Below are 20,902 nucleotides of genomic sequence, written 5' to 3'. Positions count from 1 at the left end.
TTCCAACTGAGAGAAGTGCTGCTAGTGCATTCCAAAGCAGCTCAGTGCGTCCAGGCAGTGGTGGAGGCTCTGCACAAAGAGGGAGCAGAAGCAGTGCCTCTGCCCAAGGCAAGACCAGTATGGCCCAACTGTGGCACAGTTTTCTGTGCCCCCCACAAAAGTCTACACCATCACAGACGGCTCCAGTCAGCAGGAGGCAACGGTTCCGTCAGATGGTGACAGACTACATGTCTTGCCCTCTTGCTGTACTCCCAGACGGCTCTTCCTCTTTCAAGTTTTGGGTCTCAAAGCTGGATACATGGCCAGAGCTAAGCCAGTATGCATTGGAGGTGCTGTCTTGCCCTGCGGCCAGTGTATTATCGGAACGTGTCTTTAGTGCTGCAGGTGGTGTACTAACTGACCGTCGCATGCGACTATCCTCCGATAACGTTGACAGGCTTACTTTCCTGAAAATGAACAAGGCCTGGATCTCGCAGGAATTTGCCACTCCTCCTCCTGATTAAATAATTAGGTCACTGTATACGTTATCCAGGTCTCCTGTTGTGTTCATCTTTCTACCACCTGAACTTAAATTCCTGGGCTCCAACACCGCCAGTTGAGGCTCAGAAGTGCCGTCTGCACAGTCAAAACATACGACCCAGTGTTATTGGGTTTCAGTAACGTCAGCTGATCCCCAGCTGTGTAGCCGGCAATGTGTCATGCGACCGCCACGCTGACACAACAACTGAAATGTAAGGGAATCTGTCCCCCCCCCCAAGGCATTTGTTACTGAAAGAGCCACCTTGTGCAGCAGTAATGCTGCACAAGGAAAAGGTAGCTATTTTTGTTTAGCTCCTTGCACACGCAGAACTTAACACTTATAAAATGTGTCCACTGATACCGTAAAACCGTCCCGGAGGAAGGACTTTCCTTCGTAATGTGACGCAGCACAGCTGTCATTCCTACCCCCCCGGCGCCGCGCACCGGCTCCTCAGCGTTGTTTTATTCCGTCCCGGAGCCTGCGCTGTTATGTTATCCCGTGGCCAGGCACACTTAGCGCTGCCCGTCTTCTGGCATCATTTGGTGTCAGGATGGCTGCGCCTGTGCGGCCGCGCTGGCCGAGAGCCCGCCTCGCAGTGTCTTCTGATTTAATCCCACTGGGGGCCTGGGATCCATGGACATGCGCAGTGCATATCTGAACCTCCACCTCTCACTCATCTCCCTATGGCTTCTTCAGACTGTTCGGTGTCAGCTGGTCCCTAATAGCATGCCACGGCCGTGACACCGCACAGTCTTAAGAAGCCGTAGGGAGGGGAGTGAGAGGCGAGGATATGCACTGCGCATGTCCATGGATCCCAGGCCCCCAGTGGGATTAAATCAGAAGACACTGCGAGGCGGGCTCTCGGCCAGCGCGGCCGCACAGGCGCAGCCATCCTGACACCAAATGATGCCAGAAGACGGGCAGCGCTAAGTGTGCCTGGCCACGGGATAACATAACAGCGCAGGCTCCGGGACGGAATAAAACAACGCTGAGGAGCCGGTGCGCGGCGCCGGGGGGGGGTAGGAATGACGGCTGTGCTGCGTCACATTACGAAGGAAAGTCCCACCTCCGGGACGGTTTTACGGTTGCAGGGGACACATTTTATGTGTTTAGTTCTGTGTTTGCAAGGAGCATGATGAAAAGAGCCACCTTTTCCTTTTGCATCTTTTGTGCTGCACAAGCTGGCTCTTTCAGCTACAAACACCTTGGGGGGGGGTTAAAGGTTCCCTTTCGACTTTCTCAGGCTTCGGCCTACATTGTGTTCCTCTGCTTTTCCACCTGTCCCTGGGCTCCAACACCGCCAGTTGCCGTCCAGAAGTGCTGTACGCACAGTTAACAGTCGCTCCTCTGTTATTGGGGTTCAGTAACGTCAGCTGTTCCCCTGCTGTGTGTGTGGCAATCCCTCCTACCTCCTCCTCCTCCACCTGTCCCTGGGCTCCAACACCGCCAGTTGCCGTCCAGAAGTGCTGTACGCACAGTCAACAGTCGCTCCTCTGTTATTGGGGTTCAGTAACGTCAGCTGTTCCCCTGCTGTGTGTGTGGCAATCCCTCCTACCTCCTCCAACCTCCTCCTCCACCTGTCCCTGGGCTCCAACACCGCCAGTTGCCGTCCAGAAGTGCTGTACGCACAGTCAACAGTCCCTCCTCTGTTATTGGGGTTCAGTAACGTCAGCTGTTCCCCTGCTGTGTGTGTGGCAATCCCTCCTACCTCCTCCAACCTCCTCCTCCTCCACCTGTCCCTGGGCTCCAACACCGCCAGTTGCCGTCCAGAAGTGCTGTACGCACAGTCAACAGTCCCTCCTCTGTTATTGGGGTTCAGTAACGTCAGCTGTTCCCCTGCTGTGTGTGTGGCAATCCCTCCTACCTCCTCCAACCTCCTCCTCCTCCACCTGTCCCTGGGCTCCAACACCGCCAGTTGCCGTCCAGAAGTGCTGTACGCACAGTCAACAGTCCCTCCTCTGTTATTGGGGTTCAGTAACGTCAGCTGTTCCCCTGCTGTGTGTGTGGCAATCCCTCCTACCTCCTCCAACCTCCTCCTCCTCCACCTGTCCCTGGGCTCCAACACCGCCAGTTGCCGTCCAGAAGTGCTGTACGCACAGTCAACAGTCCCTCCTCTGTTATTGGGGTTCAGTAACGTCAGCTGTTCCCCTGCTGTGTGTGTGGCAATCCCTCCTACCTCCTCCAACCTCCTCCTCCTCCACCTGTCCCTGGGCTCCAACACCGCAAGTTGCCGTCCAGAAGTGCTGTACGCACAGTCAACAGTCGCTCCTCTGTTATTGGGGTTCAGTAACGTCAGCTGTTCCCCTGCTGTGTGTGTGGCAATCCCTCCTACCTCCTCCTCCTCCACCTGTCCCTGGGCTCCAACACCGCCAGTTGCCATCCAGAAGTGCTGTACGCACAGTCAACAGTCGCTCCTCTGTTATTGGGGTTCAGTAACGTCAGCTGTTCCCCTGCTGTGTGTGTGGCAATCCCTCCTACCTCCTCCAACCTCCTCCTCCTCCACCTGTCCCTGGGCTCCAACACCGCCAGTTGCCGTCCAGAAGTGCTGTACGCACAGTCAACAGTCGCTCAACTGTTATTGGGGTTCAGTAACGTCAGCTGTTCCCCTGCTGTGTGTGTGGCAATCCCTCCTACCTCCTCCAACCTCCTCCTCCTCCACCTGTCCCTGGGCTCCAACACCGCCAGTTGCCGTCCAGAAGTGCTGTACGCACAGTCAACAGTCGCTCCTCTGTTATTGGGGTTCAGTAACGTCAGCTGTTCCCCTGCTGTGTGTGTGGCAATCCCTCCTACCTCCTCCAACCTCCTCCTCCTCCACCTGTCCCTGGGCTCCAACACCGCCAGTTGCCGTCCAGAAGTGCTGTACGCACAGTCAACAGTCCCTCCTCTGTTATTGGGGTTCAGTAACGTCAGCTGTTCCCCTGCTGTGTGTGTGGCAATCCCTCCTACCTCCTCCAACCTTCTCCTCCTCCACCTGTCCCTGGGCTCCAACACCGCCAGTTGCCGTCCAGAAGTGCTGTACGCACAGTCAACAGTCCCTCCTCTGTTATTGGGGTTCAGTAACGTCAGCTGTTCCCCTGCTGTGTGTGTGGCAATCCCTCCTACCTCCTCCAACCTCCTCCTCCTCCACCTGTCCCTGGGCTCCAACACCGCAAGTTGCCGTCCAGAAGTGCTGTACGCACAGTCAACAGTCGCTCCTCTGTTATTGGGGTTCAGTAACGTCAGCTGTTCCCCTGCTGTGTGTGTGGCAATCCCTCCTACCTCCTCCTCCTCCACCTGTCCCTGGGCTCCAACACCGCCAGTTGCCGTCCAGAAGTGCTGTACGCACAGTCAACAGTCGCTCCTCTGTTATTGGGGTTCAGTAACGTCAGCTGTTCCCCTGCTGTGTGTGTGGCAATCCCTCCTACCTCCTCCAACCTCCTCCTCCTCCACCTGTCCCTGGGCTCCAACACCGCCAGTTGCCGTCCAGAAGTGCTGTACGCACAGTCAACAGTCGCTCCTCTGTTATTGGGGTTCAGTAACGTCAGCTGTTCCCCTGCTGTGTGTGTGGCAATCCCTCCTACCTCCTCCAACCTCCTCCTCCTCCACCTGTCCCTGGGCTCCAACACCGCCAGTTGCCGTCCAGAAGTGCTGTATGCACAGTCAACAGTCGCTCCTCTGTTATTGGGGTTCAGTAACGTCAGCTGTTCCCCTGCTGTGTGTGTGGCAATCCCTCCTACCTCCTCCAACCTCCTCCTCCTCCACCTGTCCCTGGGCTCCAACACCGCCAGTTGCCGTCCAGAAGTGCTGTACGCACAGTCAACAGTCCCTCCTCTGTTATTGGGGTTCAGTAACGTCAGCTGTTCCCCTGCTGTGTGTGTGGCAATCCCTCCTACCTCCTCCAACCTCCTCCTCCTCCACCTGTCCCTGGGCTCCAACACCGCCAGTTGCCGTCCAGAAGTGCTGTACGCACAGTCAACAGTCCCTCCTCTGTTATTGGGGTTCAGTAACGTCAGCTGTTCCCCTGCTGTGTGTGTGGCAATCCCTCCTACCTCCTCCAACCTCCTCCTCCTCCACCTGTCCCTGGGCTCCAACACCGCCAGTTGCCGTCCAGAAGTGCTGTACGCACAGTCAACAGTCGCTCCTCTGTTATTGGGGTTCAGTAACGTCAGCTGTTCCCCTGCTGTGTGTGTGGCAATCCCTCCTACCTCCTCCTCCTCCACCTGTCCCTGGGCTCCAACACCGCCAGTTGCCGTCCAGAAGTGCTGTACGCACAGTCAACAGTCGCTCCTCTGTTATTGGGGTTCAGTAACGTCAGCTGTTCCCCTGCTGTGTGTGTGGCAATCCCTCCTACCTCCTCCAACCTCCTCCTCCTCCACCTGTCCCTGGGCTCCAACAACGCTAGTTGCCGTCCAGAAGTGCTGTACGCACAGAGCCAAACACCTCGCCAATGTGTTAGTGGGGTTCAGCACCGCCAGCTGTTCCCCTGCTGTGTATACGGCAACGTGTACTGCGACCGCCACGCAGGCACAACAAGTTAAATTTAAGGGAACCTGTCCCCCCCCCAGGCGTTTGTTACTGAAGGAGCCACCTTGTGCAGCAGTAATGATGCAAAGGGAAAAAGTGCCTCTTTTCGTGGTGCTCCTTGCAGATGCTGAACCTAACACTTATGAAATGTGTCCCCTCACAGCGTTCAACCGTCCGGTAGGTGGAACTTTCCTTTGTGATGTGACGCAGCACAGCCGTCATTTTTACCCCCTTGGCGCCGTACGCGGCCTCCTCAGCGTTGTTTGAATCTGTCCCGGAGCCTGCGCTGTTAGGTTACCCCTTGGCCATGCACACATTTTGCGCTGCCCGTCTTCTGACATCATTTGCTGTCATGCTGGCTGCGCCTGTGTGGGTGCGCTGTCCGAGATTCAGCCTCGCGGTGTCGTGTAATGTAATCCCACCGCGGGCCTGTGATCCGTGGACATGCGCAGTGCATATCCTCGCCTCTCACTCCCCTCCCTACGGCTTCTTCAGACTGTTCGTTGTCAGCTGGTCCCTAATAGCATGCCACGGCCGTGACACCGCACAGTCTTAAGAAGCCGTAGGGAGGGGAGTGAGAGGCGAGGATATGCACTGCGCATGTCCACGGATCACAGGCCCGCGGTGGGATTACATTACACGACACCGCGAGGCTGAATCTCGGACAGCGCACCCACACAGGCGCAGCCAGCCTGACAGCAAATGATGTCACAAGACGGGCAGCGCAAAATGTGTGCATGGCCAAGGGGTAACCTAACAGCGCAGGCTCCGGGACAGATTCAAACAACGCTGAGGAGGCCGCGTACGGCGCCAAGGGGGTAAAAATGACGGCTGTGCTGCGTCACATCACAAAGGAAAGTTCCACCTACCGGACGGTTGAACGCTGTGAGGGGACAAATTTCATAAGTGTTAGGTTCAGCATCTGCAAGGACCATAATTAAAAGAGCTAAGTTTACCTTTTCCAGCATTAGTGCTGTACACGATGGCTCTTCCAGCTACAAACGCCTGGGGGGGGGGTTAAAGGTTTCCTTTTAACTTGCTCCAGTGCAGGCTTCGGCCTACACTCCGCTCCCCCTGCTCCTCCTACTGACCCTGGGCTCTAACACCGTCAGTTGGGGCCCAGATGTGCTAGCTGCACAGAGAAAAACACCAGCCAATGTGTCAGTGGGGTTCAGCACCGCCAGCTGTTCCCCTGCTGTGCAGCCGGCAACGTGTCCTGCAACTGCCACGCAGGCACAACAGACCCAAAAGCTGCCGCCAGTGCAGGCTTCGGCCTACACTCTGCTCCATCTCCTCCTCCTGCTGACCCCGGGCTCCAGCACCGCCAGTTGGGGCCCGGTACTGCTAGCTGCACAGAGAAAAACACCAGCCAATGTGTCAGTGGGGTTCAGCACCGCCAGCTGTTCCCCTGCTGTGCAGCCGGCATCATGTCCTGCAAAAGCCACGCAGACACAAGAACTGAAATTGAAGGGAACCTGTCCCCCCTCCCCCAGGCGTTTGTACGTTTTAAAGGCCACCTTGTACAGCGGTAATGCTGCATGTGTGCAAGGTGGCTCATAAACGTATTCTCCTCGCACATGTGGAACTGAAAACGCGTCTAAAATGTGTCCTCTGTGTGACCATTAAACCGTCCCGGTGGTGTGACTTTCCTTTGTAATGACACGCTGCAACCCCCTTGGTAGCGCTGCCCGTCTTCTGGCATCATGGTTTGGCTGCCTGCGCCTCTGCGGCCGCCCTGACCCACACAACGCCCCTCGTTGTCTTAGTTATTGGGACTGCGAGGGTGTGATTGATGGGCATGATCAGTGCATCAGTTCGCCTGTCCCTCATCTCCTTCCGCCTTCTGCGGACTGTGCGGCTTCATGGCCGTGGCATGCGATAAGGGATCAGATGACGCCACACAGTCTGAAGCGGGTGTAAGGACCCGAGTGTGAGAGGCGAACATATGTGCTGCGCCAGGCCCTGAATCCCAGCCCCGCAGTGTTTTAACAATGTTAAGACACTGCGGGGCTGGGATTCATGGTCATCGCGAAACGCACCGGCCGACATTAAATGATGCCAGAACATGGGCAGCGCTAACAGCGCTAGGCCAGGGGATAACACGACAGCGCAGACTCCTGTACAGCAAATAACAACGCTCAGGAGGCTGCACCCAGCACCCAGGTGGGATTCTTGACATCTGTGCTGCGTCTCATTACAAAGGGAACTCGCGCCTCCAACACAGTTTGACTGTATAAAGGGCTAAATGTTATACGTGTTTCACTCAGCGTGTGCAAGGAGCGAAATTAAAAGAGCAACCTTTGACTTGTGCAGCACTACTGCTGCATAAGCTGTGGCTCTTCTACTTTGTAACCCCTGAGGGGGGGTTAAAGGTTACCTTTGAAATTGGTTCAATTAGGCTTCGGCCTACACTCTGCTCCCCCTGCAGAGCCCTGGGCTCCAACACCGCCAGTTGGGGCCCGGTACTGCTAGCTGCACAGAGAAAAACACCAGCCAATGTGTCAGTGGGGTTCAGCACCGCCAGCTGTTCCCCTGCTGTGCAGCCGGCAACGTGTCCTGCAACTGCCACGCAGGCACAACAGACCCAAAAGCTGCCGCCAGTGCAGGCTTCGGCCTACACTCTGCTCCATCTCCTCCTCCTGCTGACCCCGGGCTCCAACACCGCCAGTTGGGGCCCGGTACTGCTAGCTGCACAGAGAAAAACACCAGCCAATGTGTCAGTGGGGTTCAGCACCGCCAGCTGTTCCCCTGCTGTGCAGCCGGCATCGTGTCCTGCAAAAGCCACGCAGACACAAGAACTGAAATTGAAGGGAACCTGTCCCCCCTCCCCCAGGCGTTTGTACGTTTTAAAGGCCACCTTGTACAGCGGTAATGCTGCATGTGTGCAAGGTGGCTCATAAACGTATTCTCCTCGCACATGTGGAACTGAAAACACGTCTAAAATGTGTCCTCTGTGTGACCATTTAACCGTCCCGGTGGTGTGACTTTCCTTTGTAATGACACGCTGCAACCCCCTTGGTAGCGCTGCCCGTCTTCTGGCATCATGGTTTGGCTGCCTGCGCCTCTGCGGCCGCCCTGACCCACACAACGCCCCTCGTTGTCTTAGTTATTGGGACTGCGAGGGTGTGATTGATGGGCATGATCAGTGCATCAGTTCGCCTGTCCCTCATCTCCTTCCGCCTTCTGCGGACTGTGCGGCTTCATGGCCGTGGCATGCGATAAGGGATCAGATGACGCCGCACAGTCTGAAGCGGGTGTAAGGACCCGAGTGTGAGAGGCGAACATATGTGCTGCGCCAGGCCCTGAATCCCAGCCCCGCAGTGTTTTAACAATGTTAAGACACTGCGGGGCTGGGATTCATGGTCATCGCGAAACGCACCGGCCGACATTAAATGATGCCAGAACATGGGCAGCGCTAACAGCGCTAGGCCAGGGGATAACACGACAGCGCAGACTCCTGTACAGCAAATAACAACGCTCAGGAGGCTGCACCCAGCACCAAGGTGGGATTCTTGACATCTGTGCTGCGTCTCATTACAAAGGGAACTCGCGCCTCCAACACAGTTTGACTGTATAAAGGGCTAAATGTTATACGTGTTTCACTCAGCGTGTGCAAGGAGCGAAATTAAAAGAGCAACCTTTGACTTGTGCAGCACTACTGCTGCATAAGCTGTGGCTCTTCTACTTTGTAACCCCTGAGGGGGGGTTAAAGGTTACCTTTGAAATTGGTTCAATTAGGCTTCGGCCTACACTCTGCTCCCCCTGCAGAGCCCTGGGCTCCAACACCGCCAGTTGGGGCCCGGTACTGCTAGCTGCACAGAGAAAAACACCAGCCAATGTGTCAGTGGGGTTCAGCACCGCCAGCTGTTCCCCTGCTGTGCAGCCGGCAACGTGTCCTGCAACTGCCACGCAGGCACAACAGACCCAAAAGCTGCCGCCAGTGCAGGCTTCGGCCTACACTCTGCTCCATCTCCTCCTCCTGCTGACCCCGGGCTCCAACACCGCCAGTTGGGGCCCGGTACTGCTAGCTGCACAGAGAAAAACACCAGCCAATGTGTCAGTGGGGTTCAGCACCGCCAGCTGTTCCCCTGCTGTGCAGCCGGCATCGTGTCCTGCAAAAGCCACGCAGACACAAGAACTGAAATTGAAGGGAACCTGTCCCCCCTCCCCCAGGCGTTTGTACGTTTTAAAGGCCACCTTGTACAGCGGTAATGCTGCATGTGTGCAAGGTGGCTCATAAACGTATTCTCCTCGCACATGTGGAACTGAAAACACGTCTAAAATGTGTCCTCTGTGTGACCATTTAACCGTCCCGGTGGTGTGACTTTCCTTTGTAATGACACGCTGCAACCCCCTTGGTAGCGCTGCCCGTCTTCTGGCATCATGGTTTGGCTGCCTGCGCCTCTGCGGCCGCCCTGACCCACACAACGCCCCTCGTTGTCTTAGTTATTGGGACTGCGAGGGTGTGATTGATGGGCATGATCAGTGCATCAGTTCGCCTGTCCCTCATCTCCTTCCGCCTTCTGCGGACTGTGCGGCTTCATGGCCGTGGCATGCGATAAGGGATCAGATGACGCCGCACAGTCTGAAGCGGGTGTAAGGACCCGAGTGTGAGAGGCGAACATATGTGCTGCGCCAGGCCCTGAATCCCAGCCCCGCAGTGTTTTAACAATGTTAAGACACTGCGGGGCTGGGATTCATGGTCATCGCGAAACGCACCGGCCGACATTAAATGATGCCAGAACATGGGCAGCGCTAACAGCGCTAGGCCAGGGGATAACACGACAGCGCAGACTCCTGTACAGCAAATAACAACGCTCAGGAGGCTGCACCCAGCACCAAGGTGGGATTCTTGACATCTGTGCTGCGTCTCATTACAAAGGGAACTCGCGCCTCCAACACAGTTTGACTGTATAAAGGGCTAAATGTTATACGTGTTTCACTCAGCGTGTGCAAGGAGCGAAATTAAAAGAGCAACCTTTGACTTGTGCAGCACTACTGCTGCATAAGCTGTGGCTCTTCTACTTTGTAACCCCTGAGGGGGGGTTAAAGGTTACCTTTGAAATTGGTTCAATTAGGCTTCGGCCTACACTCTGCTCCCCCTGCAGAGCCCTGGGCTCCAACACCGCCAGTTGGGGCCCGGTACTGCTAGCTGCACAGAGAAAAACACCAGCCAATGTGTCAGTGGGGTTCAGCACCGCCAGCTGTTCCCCTGCTGTGCAGCCGGCATCGTGTCCTGCAAAAGCCACGCAGACACTTGCTCTTGTACCTTCTGCTCCCCATCCTGGTTCCAGTACCGTCAGCTGGTTCCGGGCAGAGCCTTTGGCTTAGGTGCCTCCCTCTGGGTATCCGAGTTCCACCAACGTCAGGTGGTCCTTGGTAGTGCTTTCAGGCACGGGTACCTCCTGCTTAGTAACCGGGTTCCAGTAACGTCAGCTGGTCCTCGGTAGTTCCATTGGCTCTTGGACCTTCGGCTACCCATCCGGGTTCCAGCACCGTCAGCTGGTTCTCGGCAGTGTCTTTTGCTCTTGTACCTTCTGCTCCCCATCCTGGTTCCAGTACCGTCAGCTGGTTCCGGGCAGAGCCTTTGGCTTAGGTGCCTCCCTCTGGGTATCCGAGTTCCACCAACGTCAGGTGGTCCTTGGTAGTGCTTTCAGGCACGGGTACCTCCTGCTTAGTAACCGGGTTCCAGTAACGTCAGCTGGTCCTCGGTAGTTCCATTGGCTCTTGGACCTTCGGGTAGCCATCCGAGTTCCAGTTCCATCAGCTGGTTCTCGGCATTTTCTCAGCCTTCTTGTACCTTCTGCTACATTTCCAAGTTCAAGAGACTAAACACGATGACCCGGAAGAACACCCCTAAGATGACGACGACACCAGAGACGACAACCACCGTGATGACGACGACCCTGGAGACGATGACCCTGAAGACCACCGTGATGACGACGACCCCGGAGACGACGACCCTGAAGACCACCCCGATGACGACGACCCCGGAGACGACAACCCTGGAGACGACGACGACCTGGAAGACCGAGAAGCAGAAGAACAAGAGGCTGCAGAACAAAGAGCAGAAGAACATTAAGCATAACACTAAATATCAGAGCAAAAAATATTATCTAAATTATAAGCAGAAGAAGACTAAGCAGTGTATGGGGGTGAGTCCGTTCCTCCTCGTGGTGCCCCTGGATAAAGCCTGATGCTGCAGGCCAAACTGAACGCGGACAAATGTAACTCTTTTGTGACAGGCAGAACGGAAGGTGTAATCTTCAAACTTTTATAGATAACAACTACGGGAATGCCTGTCACAAATAAGAATATGATGAAGAAGTAGAATATGATGAAGATAATAGTAAAATAAAAAGAATATGAACAATGTAACCCAAAAAATAATAGGTAGAAGATGAAGAAGAAGATGAATAAGGTGAAGAAGTTGATGTCAAAGAAGCTGATGATGAGGATAATGAAGAAGAAAGCGTGGGAGAAGTAAAAAAGAAGGTGAAGGGCGTTGAAGTAGTGATAGTGAAACATCAATATGTGACATAAAAAAAAAAAAAAATAACATAGTCAAATTCTTTCTAACGCCGAACGTCATAAAAAAAAAAAAATCCTGCTATTCTATTACATTGGGCTAAACCTCTGTGCCTTTAATGTCTCCGCCACGTCCCCCAATACATCCTACATTATTCTTAGTTGTTTTCCTTCATGTAGAATGAACCTACAAGTGTATTAAGGGTTTATTTTAATTCCGATATTTTCGTCCCATTGACTTGCATTGGGATCGGGTATCGGTATCGGATTGGATCCGATATTTTGACGGTATCGGCCGATACTTTCCGATACCGATACTTTCCGATATCGGAAAGTATCGCTCAACACTACTCGCCACGAATGCACCTGCAGGCCCCGTCTTACCACCGCAGCTTCAATCAGCAGGCCGGACCCCGCTGCCGCTACAGTACCCATCATGCCGTTGTCCACAGTAGCCAAAAGGATTGAGTCTCAACCAGGGGTGCAGAAGACAGCCCCTCTCATGGTGACCACTGACCTGGAAGAGCAAACACCCTACAAAGACAGAAGAAGTGTCAAGGGTTACATCTGTGGCAAGTTTGGCCATTACCAGAACCAGTGCAAAAGCACCCACGCCCCCGAAGAGACTGGACCCATGCAACCCAAGAGTTGGTCCAGAGAAACAGGTCAAGGAAGAAGTGCAGAAAGCAGTGAAGTACCCCATCCAAAGGACAGGGTCAAGCAAGCCAGGTTCGCAAGACACTACGCTCCTGACATGTAAAACTTCATCTGCAGGACCAATACCTCAAATTACCTTTAAAGTGGATGGCGTTGTCAGATCCAAAGTGGTGCAGCCAGAAGTGTGATGACACCTGTGGAACTCGCTGATCCCACCTGCCTATCAGAATCCTCTGTGTCTCGCATGGGCATTGGTGGTCAAGTCAGACATTCTCAGCTTACAAAGTCACTGAGCGGGTGCACTCAGCCAGGACACTCTATCCTGTCCCAGTTTGTGGTGTAAAGGACCTGCCACTCAACCTGCTGGGAGCTAACCTACTGCAGAAGCTGAAGGCAACCACAGTGTTCCAGGAAGATGGGACAGTGACACTTTCTTCATCCCTGACCCAAGAAGAGTCATGCTGGCGGCCCTACAAGAACATTAAGCAACCAACGAGGCCTACTCAAGGAGGTACTGGACGTAGTACCAGAAAGTCTATGGTCTAAGGGACCCCAGCACATGAGAAAACCTCAAGTTGCCCCAGTACGGGTGTCACTCAAGCCATGTACCCCGTACCCTCGTAAGGCCCAGGCCAGGCCTAGAGTCAAGCTGCCTCTGACCAACTGAAGGTCTACCTGGAAATAGGAATCATTGTTCCTCGCACATCGCCTTGCAATACCCCGCTTTTCCCCGTCAAGAAAAAGACTGTAAAAGGAGAGCCAGCCAAGTTCAGAATGGTATATAACCTGAGAGCTGTGAATGACGCCACGGTGTTTGAAACTGCAATTATGCCGAATCCGCACACTCTGCTCTCAAATGTGCCTGCCACAGCAAAAGTGTTCACAGTGAACAACCTGGCTAATGTTTTCTCCAGTGTTCCCCTTCATCCGGAAGACCAGTTCCTGTTTGCCTTAATGCACCAGGGGAGACAACACACATGGACAGTGATGCCACAGTGGGCCCAGAACAGCCCTTCACAGTTCACCAAAGCAATGTCCACAGTTCTCACCAACTGAGTCACAGAACAAGCAGAAGTAACCCTGCTACAATACATGGACAATCTACTCCTTTGTGCAGTTGACTTTGACACGTGTAAAGCCCTTTCCTTGTATCTCCTACTCTACCTGGCGGAGCAGCACTGCAAGATCTCAAAGAACAAAGTCCAGTGGTGTCAGGAAGCGAGTTACGTTCCAGAGACACTGTATTGCTCACCAGGCGAAACACCTGACAGATGACCGGAAGACCACAGTGGAGAAGATGGTCCCTCCGACAACTCTAAAGGTGCTACAGGCCTTCCTTGGTCTAGTTTCATATTGCAGAGCCTGGATCCCTGATGCTTCCGTCCTAATGCAGCCTCTGTGTGAATACGTCAGTGTGACCCCGTTCCTCCAGACCGATGTGGCCTTCAGTTCGTTCAAGAAGTTAAAAGGCTCTGTAGTCTCAGCGCCAGCACTAGGCCTATCTGACTACAAGAAGCCATTCTGTCTCTACTTGATGAGAAGAGAAGGCCTTGCTACTGGAGTCCTGACACAGCTTCAGGGGGGAAAGCAGAGACTTTCGGACTACTTTTCAGCTTGCCTGGATCCAGTTGCAAGGGGAGCCTCTTCCTCCCGCATGAGAGCAGCAGTTGCAGCACACGCCCTCCTGGACAGGACTACTGACATCAGTGGAAAAAACCATTGGAAATCCTGGTTCTGCATGACATCTCAGCAATCCTCAACCAAACCCAGCTAAAACATCTCTCCACCGCCAGGCATCTTCGCCTCCAGTGCTCTCTACTCCTGCCCAACAATGTCACCATCTCCAGATGCACAATCCTCAATCCGCCCACTCTACTCCCACTCCCAAGGGGGGATACAGATACGGATCCTCAGATAAAAAGTCTGATCAAAATCTGCATGATACCTTCTGCAGGGATCTGAATTTGCTCCGGACGGATGACCATGATTGCTTCAGTATCATGCAACAGGAAACAGCAGGACTACCCAAGGTGGCAGAAGAGCCACTGACCAACCCAGAGTTGATCCTCTATGTGGATGGCTCCAGATTTGCAGATGATGAAGGAAGATTCCACACGGGAGGTGCAGCGACCAGCAATCAAGAGATCCTGTGGTCCAGAAGTCTGCTGCCCAGTCTGTCAGCCCAGGAAGCAGAACTGATAGCGCTGATGAAGGCCTACCAGGTGGCAGAAGACAAGACTGAGAAAATGTATACCGATTCAAGGTACTTGCATGGCATAGCACACGACTTCGGACCCATCTGGGCTGCAAGGGACTTCATCACAGCAAGCGGAACAACCGTGAAGCATCAATGGAGCCATTAAGGACCTGCTGAACACACTTCAACTTCCAAAAGTGGTGACAATACTAAAAGTCAAAGCGCATGGAAAACTAAACACAGTAGAGGCACAAGGCAACAACATGGCGGATATGGCAGCCAAAGAAACAGTCAAGGGAAGACAATATGGAGAAGTGGAAGAGGTCGTAGAGCCGGACGGCTACTACAGGACGGCTGAAGACAGGAAACCTGACAAGATGACATCCTGGGATCTGCTCAAAAAAGCTGCAAGAGCAGGCCCCAAAGGACAAAGAAGGAATGCTGGATGCAGAAGTGAGCAACACATGAAGAAGGAAGGGTATACTCAATGGACTACAAACCCTGTTTACCCCGAAGCATGTACCCTATGGTGGTCCAGTGGGCACATGGGCCCACACACAGATTAGAGACACAGATGAATGATCCGATTGGTGCTTACTGGTTCGCTCCAGAAATCTCCACCCTAACAGCCAAGTTCATAAACAGCTGTCTGACCTGTGGCAAATGCAACCCTGGAAGAATGAAGAAAGTTCCCACACATCGTCTTGCCCGACCACTGTACCCCTTCCAGAGGATCCAGATAGACCACATCCAGATGCCGCCAAGTGGAGGATTCGAATATGCCCTTGTGGTCGTGGACGTGTTCTCAGGATGGCCAGAAACTTTCCCAGTGAGGAACCAGTCAGCAAAGACTACTGCAAAGAAGCTACTCTCAGAGATGAGATATGCAGCCATGGGGTCCCAGAAGTGATAGAGAGTGACCAGGGACCTGCATTCACAGCAAACCTCACATGAGAGATCTAGTCAGCAGTAGGTGCAGACTTAGGCCTACACACTCCCAATCACACTACTCAGTGTTAGGCACACTCCCAGAGGCCCAGAAAAGCTGTTACCATATGAAATTTTGTTTGTGTCTAGTCCCAGGTTAGGGGTATCCTTTCCCTCAGCAGCTGACTATGTAATATGATACTTTGTCTGCTTATGTAATTGAAATCACCAAGAAACTTGCTAACATCCATTCTCGAGTTTTTTTCTTCATTGCCAGATCCAGATACAGTGTCCGGTATGCACTCCTAGAAGCCAGGAGACTGGGTGTTGGTGAAAAAGCTTGTGAGGAGAACACCACTCGATCCCAGATTTGATGATCCTGTTCAAGTGCTGCTGATGACACCAAACTCTGTGAAACTGGAGGGAAGACTCGCTTGGATCCACTCTGTTGTGAATTTGGATTCTGGGCTCCCCCGGTGGCTACTGGTGGAATTGAACTGGTGTCTTCATCTTCTCTGTTCACCTGTTCCCATCAAGATGTGGGAGTCGCTATATAACCTTGCTGCTCTGTTAGTTGCTTGCCGGTCAACAATGTTATCAGAAGCCTCTCTGTGCTTGTTCCTGCTCCTAGACAACTACTAGATAAGTTGGACTCTTGTCCATGTTTGTTTTTGCATTTTGTTCCAGTTCACAGCTGTAGTTTCGTTACTGTGTCTGGAAAGCTCTTGTGAACGGGAATTGCCACTCTGGTGTTATGAGTTAATGCCAGAGTTTTAAAGTAATTTCTGGATGGTGTTTTTGATAGGCTTTTCAGCTGACCATGAAAGTGCCCTTTCTGTCTTCTGCTATGTAGTAAGTGGACCTCAAATTTGCTAAACCTATTTTCATACTACGTTTGTTATTTCATCTCAACTCACCGCCAATACATGTGGGGGGCCTCTGTCTCCTTTCGGGGTATTTCTCTAGAGGTGAGCTAGGACTAATATTTTCCTCTGCTAGCTTTATTTAGTCCTCCGGCTGGGCTGGGCATCTAGAATCAACGTAGGCATGCTACCCGGCCACTGCTAGTTGTGCGTTAGGTTTAGTTCATGGTCAGCTCAGTTCCCATCTTCCAAGAGTTAGTTCCTATATATGCTTATGCTATGTTCTCTTGCCATTGAGATCATGACAGTTGAGATCATGACAGTTTGACCGGCCTGCAAAGTGTTAATTGTTTGGGCTGAAGCAGGAGAAAAAGAAGTGTTGAAGGGAAAATTTTTTTTTTTTCCCCTCAGAGTTTTGCTGCCTAGCCCTTAATTGCTGTCTAGCTGCTTCTTACCTCCTCTTAACCCTTTAATGGCTCTGTGTCCACCTGTTTGTAATGGATCTTCAGAGTGTAACTGCAGGTTTGAATAATCTCGCCACGAAGGTACAAAATTTGCAAGATTTTGTTTGTCATGCACCTGTATCTGAGCCGAGAATTCCTTTGCCGGAATTTTTCTCGGGGAATAGATCTGGGTTTCAGAATTTTCGAAATAATTGCAAATTATTTTTGTCCCTGAAATTTCGCTCTGCCGGAGACCCTGCACAGCAGGTCAGGATTGTGATTTCCTTGCTCCGGGGCGACCCTCAAGACTGGGCTTTTTCATTGACACCAGGGGATCCTGCGTTGCTCAATGTGGATGCGTTTTTTCTGGCCTTGGGGTTGCTTTATGACGAACCTCATTTGGAGCTTCAGGCAGAAAAAACTTTGATGTCCCTATCTCAGGGGCAAGATGAAGCGGAAATTTACTGCCAAAGATTCCGTAAATGGTCTGTGCTTACTCAGTGGAATGAGTGCGCCCTGGCGGCGACTTTCAGAGAGGGTCTCTCTGATGCCATTAAGGATGTTATGGTGGGGTTCCCTGTGCCTGCGGGTCTGAATGAGTCCATGACAATGGCTATTCAGATCGATAGGCGTTTGCGGGAGCGCAAACCAGTGCACCATCTGGCGGTGTCCACTGAGAAGTCGCCAGAGAGTATGCAGTGTGATAGAATTCTGTCCCGAAGCGAGCGGCAGAATTTTAGACGGAAAAATGGGTTGTGTTTCTATTGTGGTGATTCTACTCATGTTATATCAGCATGCTCTAAGCGCACTAAAAAGCTTGGTAAATCTGTTTCCATTTGCACCTTACCGTCTAAATTTATTCTATCTGTGACCCTGATTTGCTCTTTGTCATCTATTACCACGGACGCCTATGTCGACTCTGGCGCCGCTTTGAGTCTTATGGATTGGTCCTTTGCCAAACGCTGTGGGTATGATTTAGAGCCTTTGGAGACTCCTATTCCTCTGAAGGGGATTGACTCCACCCCATTGGCTAATAATAAACCACAATACTGGACACAAGTAACTATGCGTATTAATCCGGATCACCAGGAGATTATTCGCTTTCTGGTGCTGTATAATCTACATGATGATTTGGTGCTAGGATTGCCTTGGCTGCAATCTCACAACCCAGTCCTCGACTGGAGAGCTATGTCTGTGTTGAGCTGGGGATGTAAGGGGGCTCATGGGGATGTACCTGTGGTTTCCATTTCATCATCCATTCCCTCTGAAATTCCTGAGTTCCTGTCTGACTATCGTGACGTCTTTGAAGAATCCAAGCTTGGTTCGTTACCTCCGCACCGAGAGTGCGATTGTGCCATAGATTTAATCCCGGGTAGTAAATACCCAAAGGGTCGTTTATTTAATCTGTCTGTGCCTGAACATGCTGCTATGCGAGAATATATAAAGGAGTCCTTGGAAAAGGGACATATTCGTCCATCGTCATCTCCCTTAGGAGCCGGTTTTTTCTTTGTGTCAAAAAAAGACGGCTCTTTGAGACCATGTATTGATTATCGGCTTTTGAATAAAATCACTGTTAAATATCAATACCCATTGCCGTTGCTGACTGATTTGTTTGCTCGCATAAAGGGGGCCAAGTGGTTCTCTAAGATTGACCTTCGTGGGGCGTATAATTTGGTGCGAATCAGGCAGGGGGATGAGTGGAAAACCGCATTTAATACGCCCGAGGGCCACTTTGAGTATTTAGTGATGCCTTTTGGTCTTTCTAATGCTCCATCAGTTTTCCAGTCCTTTATGCATGATATTTTTCGCGATTATTTGGATAAATTTATGATTGTGTATCTGGATGATATTCTGATTTTTTCGGATGACTGGGACTCTCATGTCCAGCAAGTCAGGAGGGTTTTTCAGGTTTTGCGGTCTAATTCTTTGTGTGTGAAGGGTTCTAAGTGTGTTTTTGGGGTACAGAGGATTTCCTTTTTGGGATATATTTTTTCCCCCTCTTCCATTGAAATGGATCCTGTCAAGGTTCAAGCTATTTGTGATTGGACGCAGCCCTCTTCTCTTAAGAGTCTTCAGAAATTTTTGGGCTTTGCTAACTTTTATCGTCGATTTATTGCTGGTTTTTCGGATATTGCTAAGCCATTGACCGATTTGACTAAGAAGGGTGCTGATGTTGCTGATTGGTCCCCTGATGCTGTGGAGGCCTTTCGGGAGCTTAAGCGCCGTTTTTCCTCTGCCCCTGTGTTGCGTCAGCCTGATGTTGCTCTACCTTTTCAGGTTGAGGTCGACGCTTCTGAGATCGGAGCTGGGGCAGTGTTGTCGCAGAAAAGTTCTGACTGCTCCGTGATGAGGCCTTGTGCCTTCTTTTCCCGTAAATTTTCGCCCGCTGAGCGGAATTATGATGTTGGGAATCGGGAGCTTTTGGCCATGAAGTGGGCTTTTGAGGAGTGGCGCCATTGGCTTGAGGGGGCCAGACATCAGGTGGTGGTATTGACTGACCACAAAAATTTGATTTATCTTGAGACCGCCAGGCGCCTGAATCCTAGACAGGCGCGCTGGTCATTATTTTTCTCTCGGTTTAATTTTGTGGTGTCATACCTACCGGGTTCTAAGAATGTTAAGGCGGATGCCCTTTCTAGGAGTTTTGAGCCTGACTCGCCTGGTAACTCTGAGCCCACAGGTATCCTTAAGGATGGAGTGGTATTGTCAGCCGTTTCTCCAGACCTGCGGCGGGCCTTGCAGGAGTTTCAGGCGGAGAGACCTGATCGTTGCCCACCTGATAAACTGTTTGTTCCTGATGATTGGACCAGTAGAGTCATCTCTGAGGTTCATTCTTCTGCGTTGGCAGGTCATCCTGGCATTTTTGGTACCAGGGATTTGGTGGCAAGGTCCTTCTGGTGGCCTTCCCTGTCACGAGATGTGCGAGGCTTTGTGCAGTCTTGTGACGTTTGTGCTCGGGCCAAGCCTTGTTGTTCTCGGGCTAGTGGATTATTGTTGCCCTTGCCTATTCCTAAGAGGCCTTGGACGCACATCTCGATGGATTTTATTTCAGATCTGCCTGTTTCTCAGAAGATGTCTGTCATCTGGGTGGTGTGTGACCGTTTTTCTAAGATGGTCCATTTGGTTCCTCTGCCCAAGTTACCTTCTTCTTCCGAGTTGGTTCCTCTGTTTTTTCAAAATGTTGTTCGTTTGCATGGTATTCCTGAGAATATCGTTTCTGACAGAGGGACCCAATTCGTGTCTAGATTTTGGCGGGCATTCTGTGCTAGGATGGGCATAGATTTATCTTTTTCGTCCGCTTTCCATCCTCAGACGAATGGCCAGACCGAGCGGATTAATCAGACCCTGGAGACATATCTGAGGTGTTTTGTGTCTGCTGACCAGGATGATTGGGTTGCTTTTTTGCCATTGGCGGAGTTCGCTCTCAATAATCGGGCCAGCTCTGCCACTTTGGTGTCCCCGTTTTTCTGTAATTCGGGGTTTCATCCTCGATTTTCCTCTGGTCAGGTGGAATCTTCGGATTGTCCTGGAGTGGATGCTGTGGTGGAGAGATTGCATCAGATCTGGGGGCAGGTGGTGGACAATTTGAGGTTGTCCCAGGAGAAGACTCAGCTTTTTGCCAACCAGCCACCGTCGTGTTGGTCCTCGGCTTTCTGTTGGGGATTTGGTGTGGTTGTCTTCTCGTTTTGTCCCTATGAGGGTCTCTTCTCCTAAGTTTAAGCCTCGGTTTATCGGCCCGTATAAGATATTGGAGATTCTTAACCCTGTTTCCTTCCGTTTGGACCTCCCTGCATCCTTTTCTATTCATAACGTTTTTCATCGGTCATTATTGCGCAGGTATGAGGTACCGGTTGTGCCTTCCGTTGAGCCTCCTGCTCCGGTGTTGGTTGAGGGTGAGTTGGAGTACGTTGTGGAGAAAATCTTGGACTCTCGTGTTTCCAGACGGAGACTCCAGTATCTGGTCAAGTGGAAGGGATACGGCCAGGAGGATAATTCTTGGGTGAATGCATCTGATGTTCATGCCTCCGATCTGGTTCGTGCCTTTCATAGGGCCCATCCTGATCGCCCTGGTGGTTCTGGTGAGGGTTCGGTGCCCCCTCCTTGAGGGGGGGGTACTGTTGTGAATTTGGATTCTGGGCTCCCCCGGTGGCTACTGGTGGAATTGAACTGGTGTCTTCATCTTCTCTGTTCACCTGTTCCCATCAAGATGTGGGAGTCGCTATATTACCTTGCTGCTCTGTTAGTTGCTTGCCGGTCAACAATG

This window comes from Ranitomeya variabilis, chromosome 5 (genome assembly GCF_051348905.1).
Source record: "Ranitomeya variabilis isolate aRanVar5 chromosome 5, aRanVar5.hap1, whole genome shotgun sequence".
Taxonomy (NCBI): domain Eukaryota; kingdom Metazoa; phylum Chordata; class Amphibia; order Anura; family Dendrobatidae; genus Ranitomeya; species Ranitomeya variabilis.
This window is presented reverse-complemented; position numbering follows the sequence as displayed.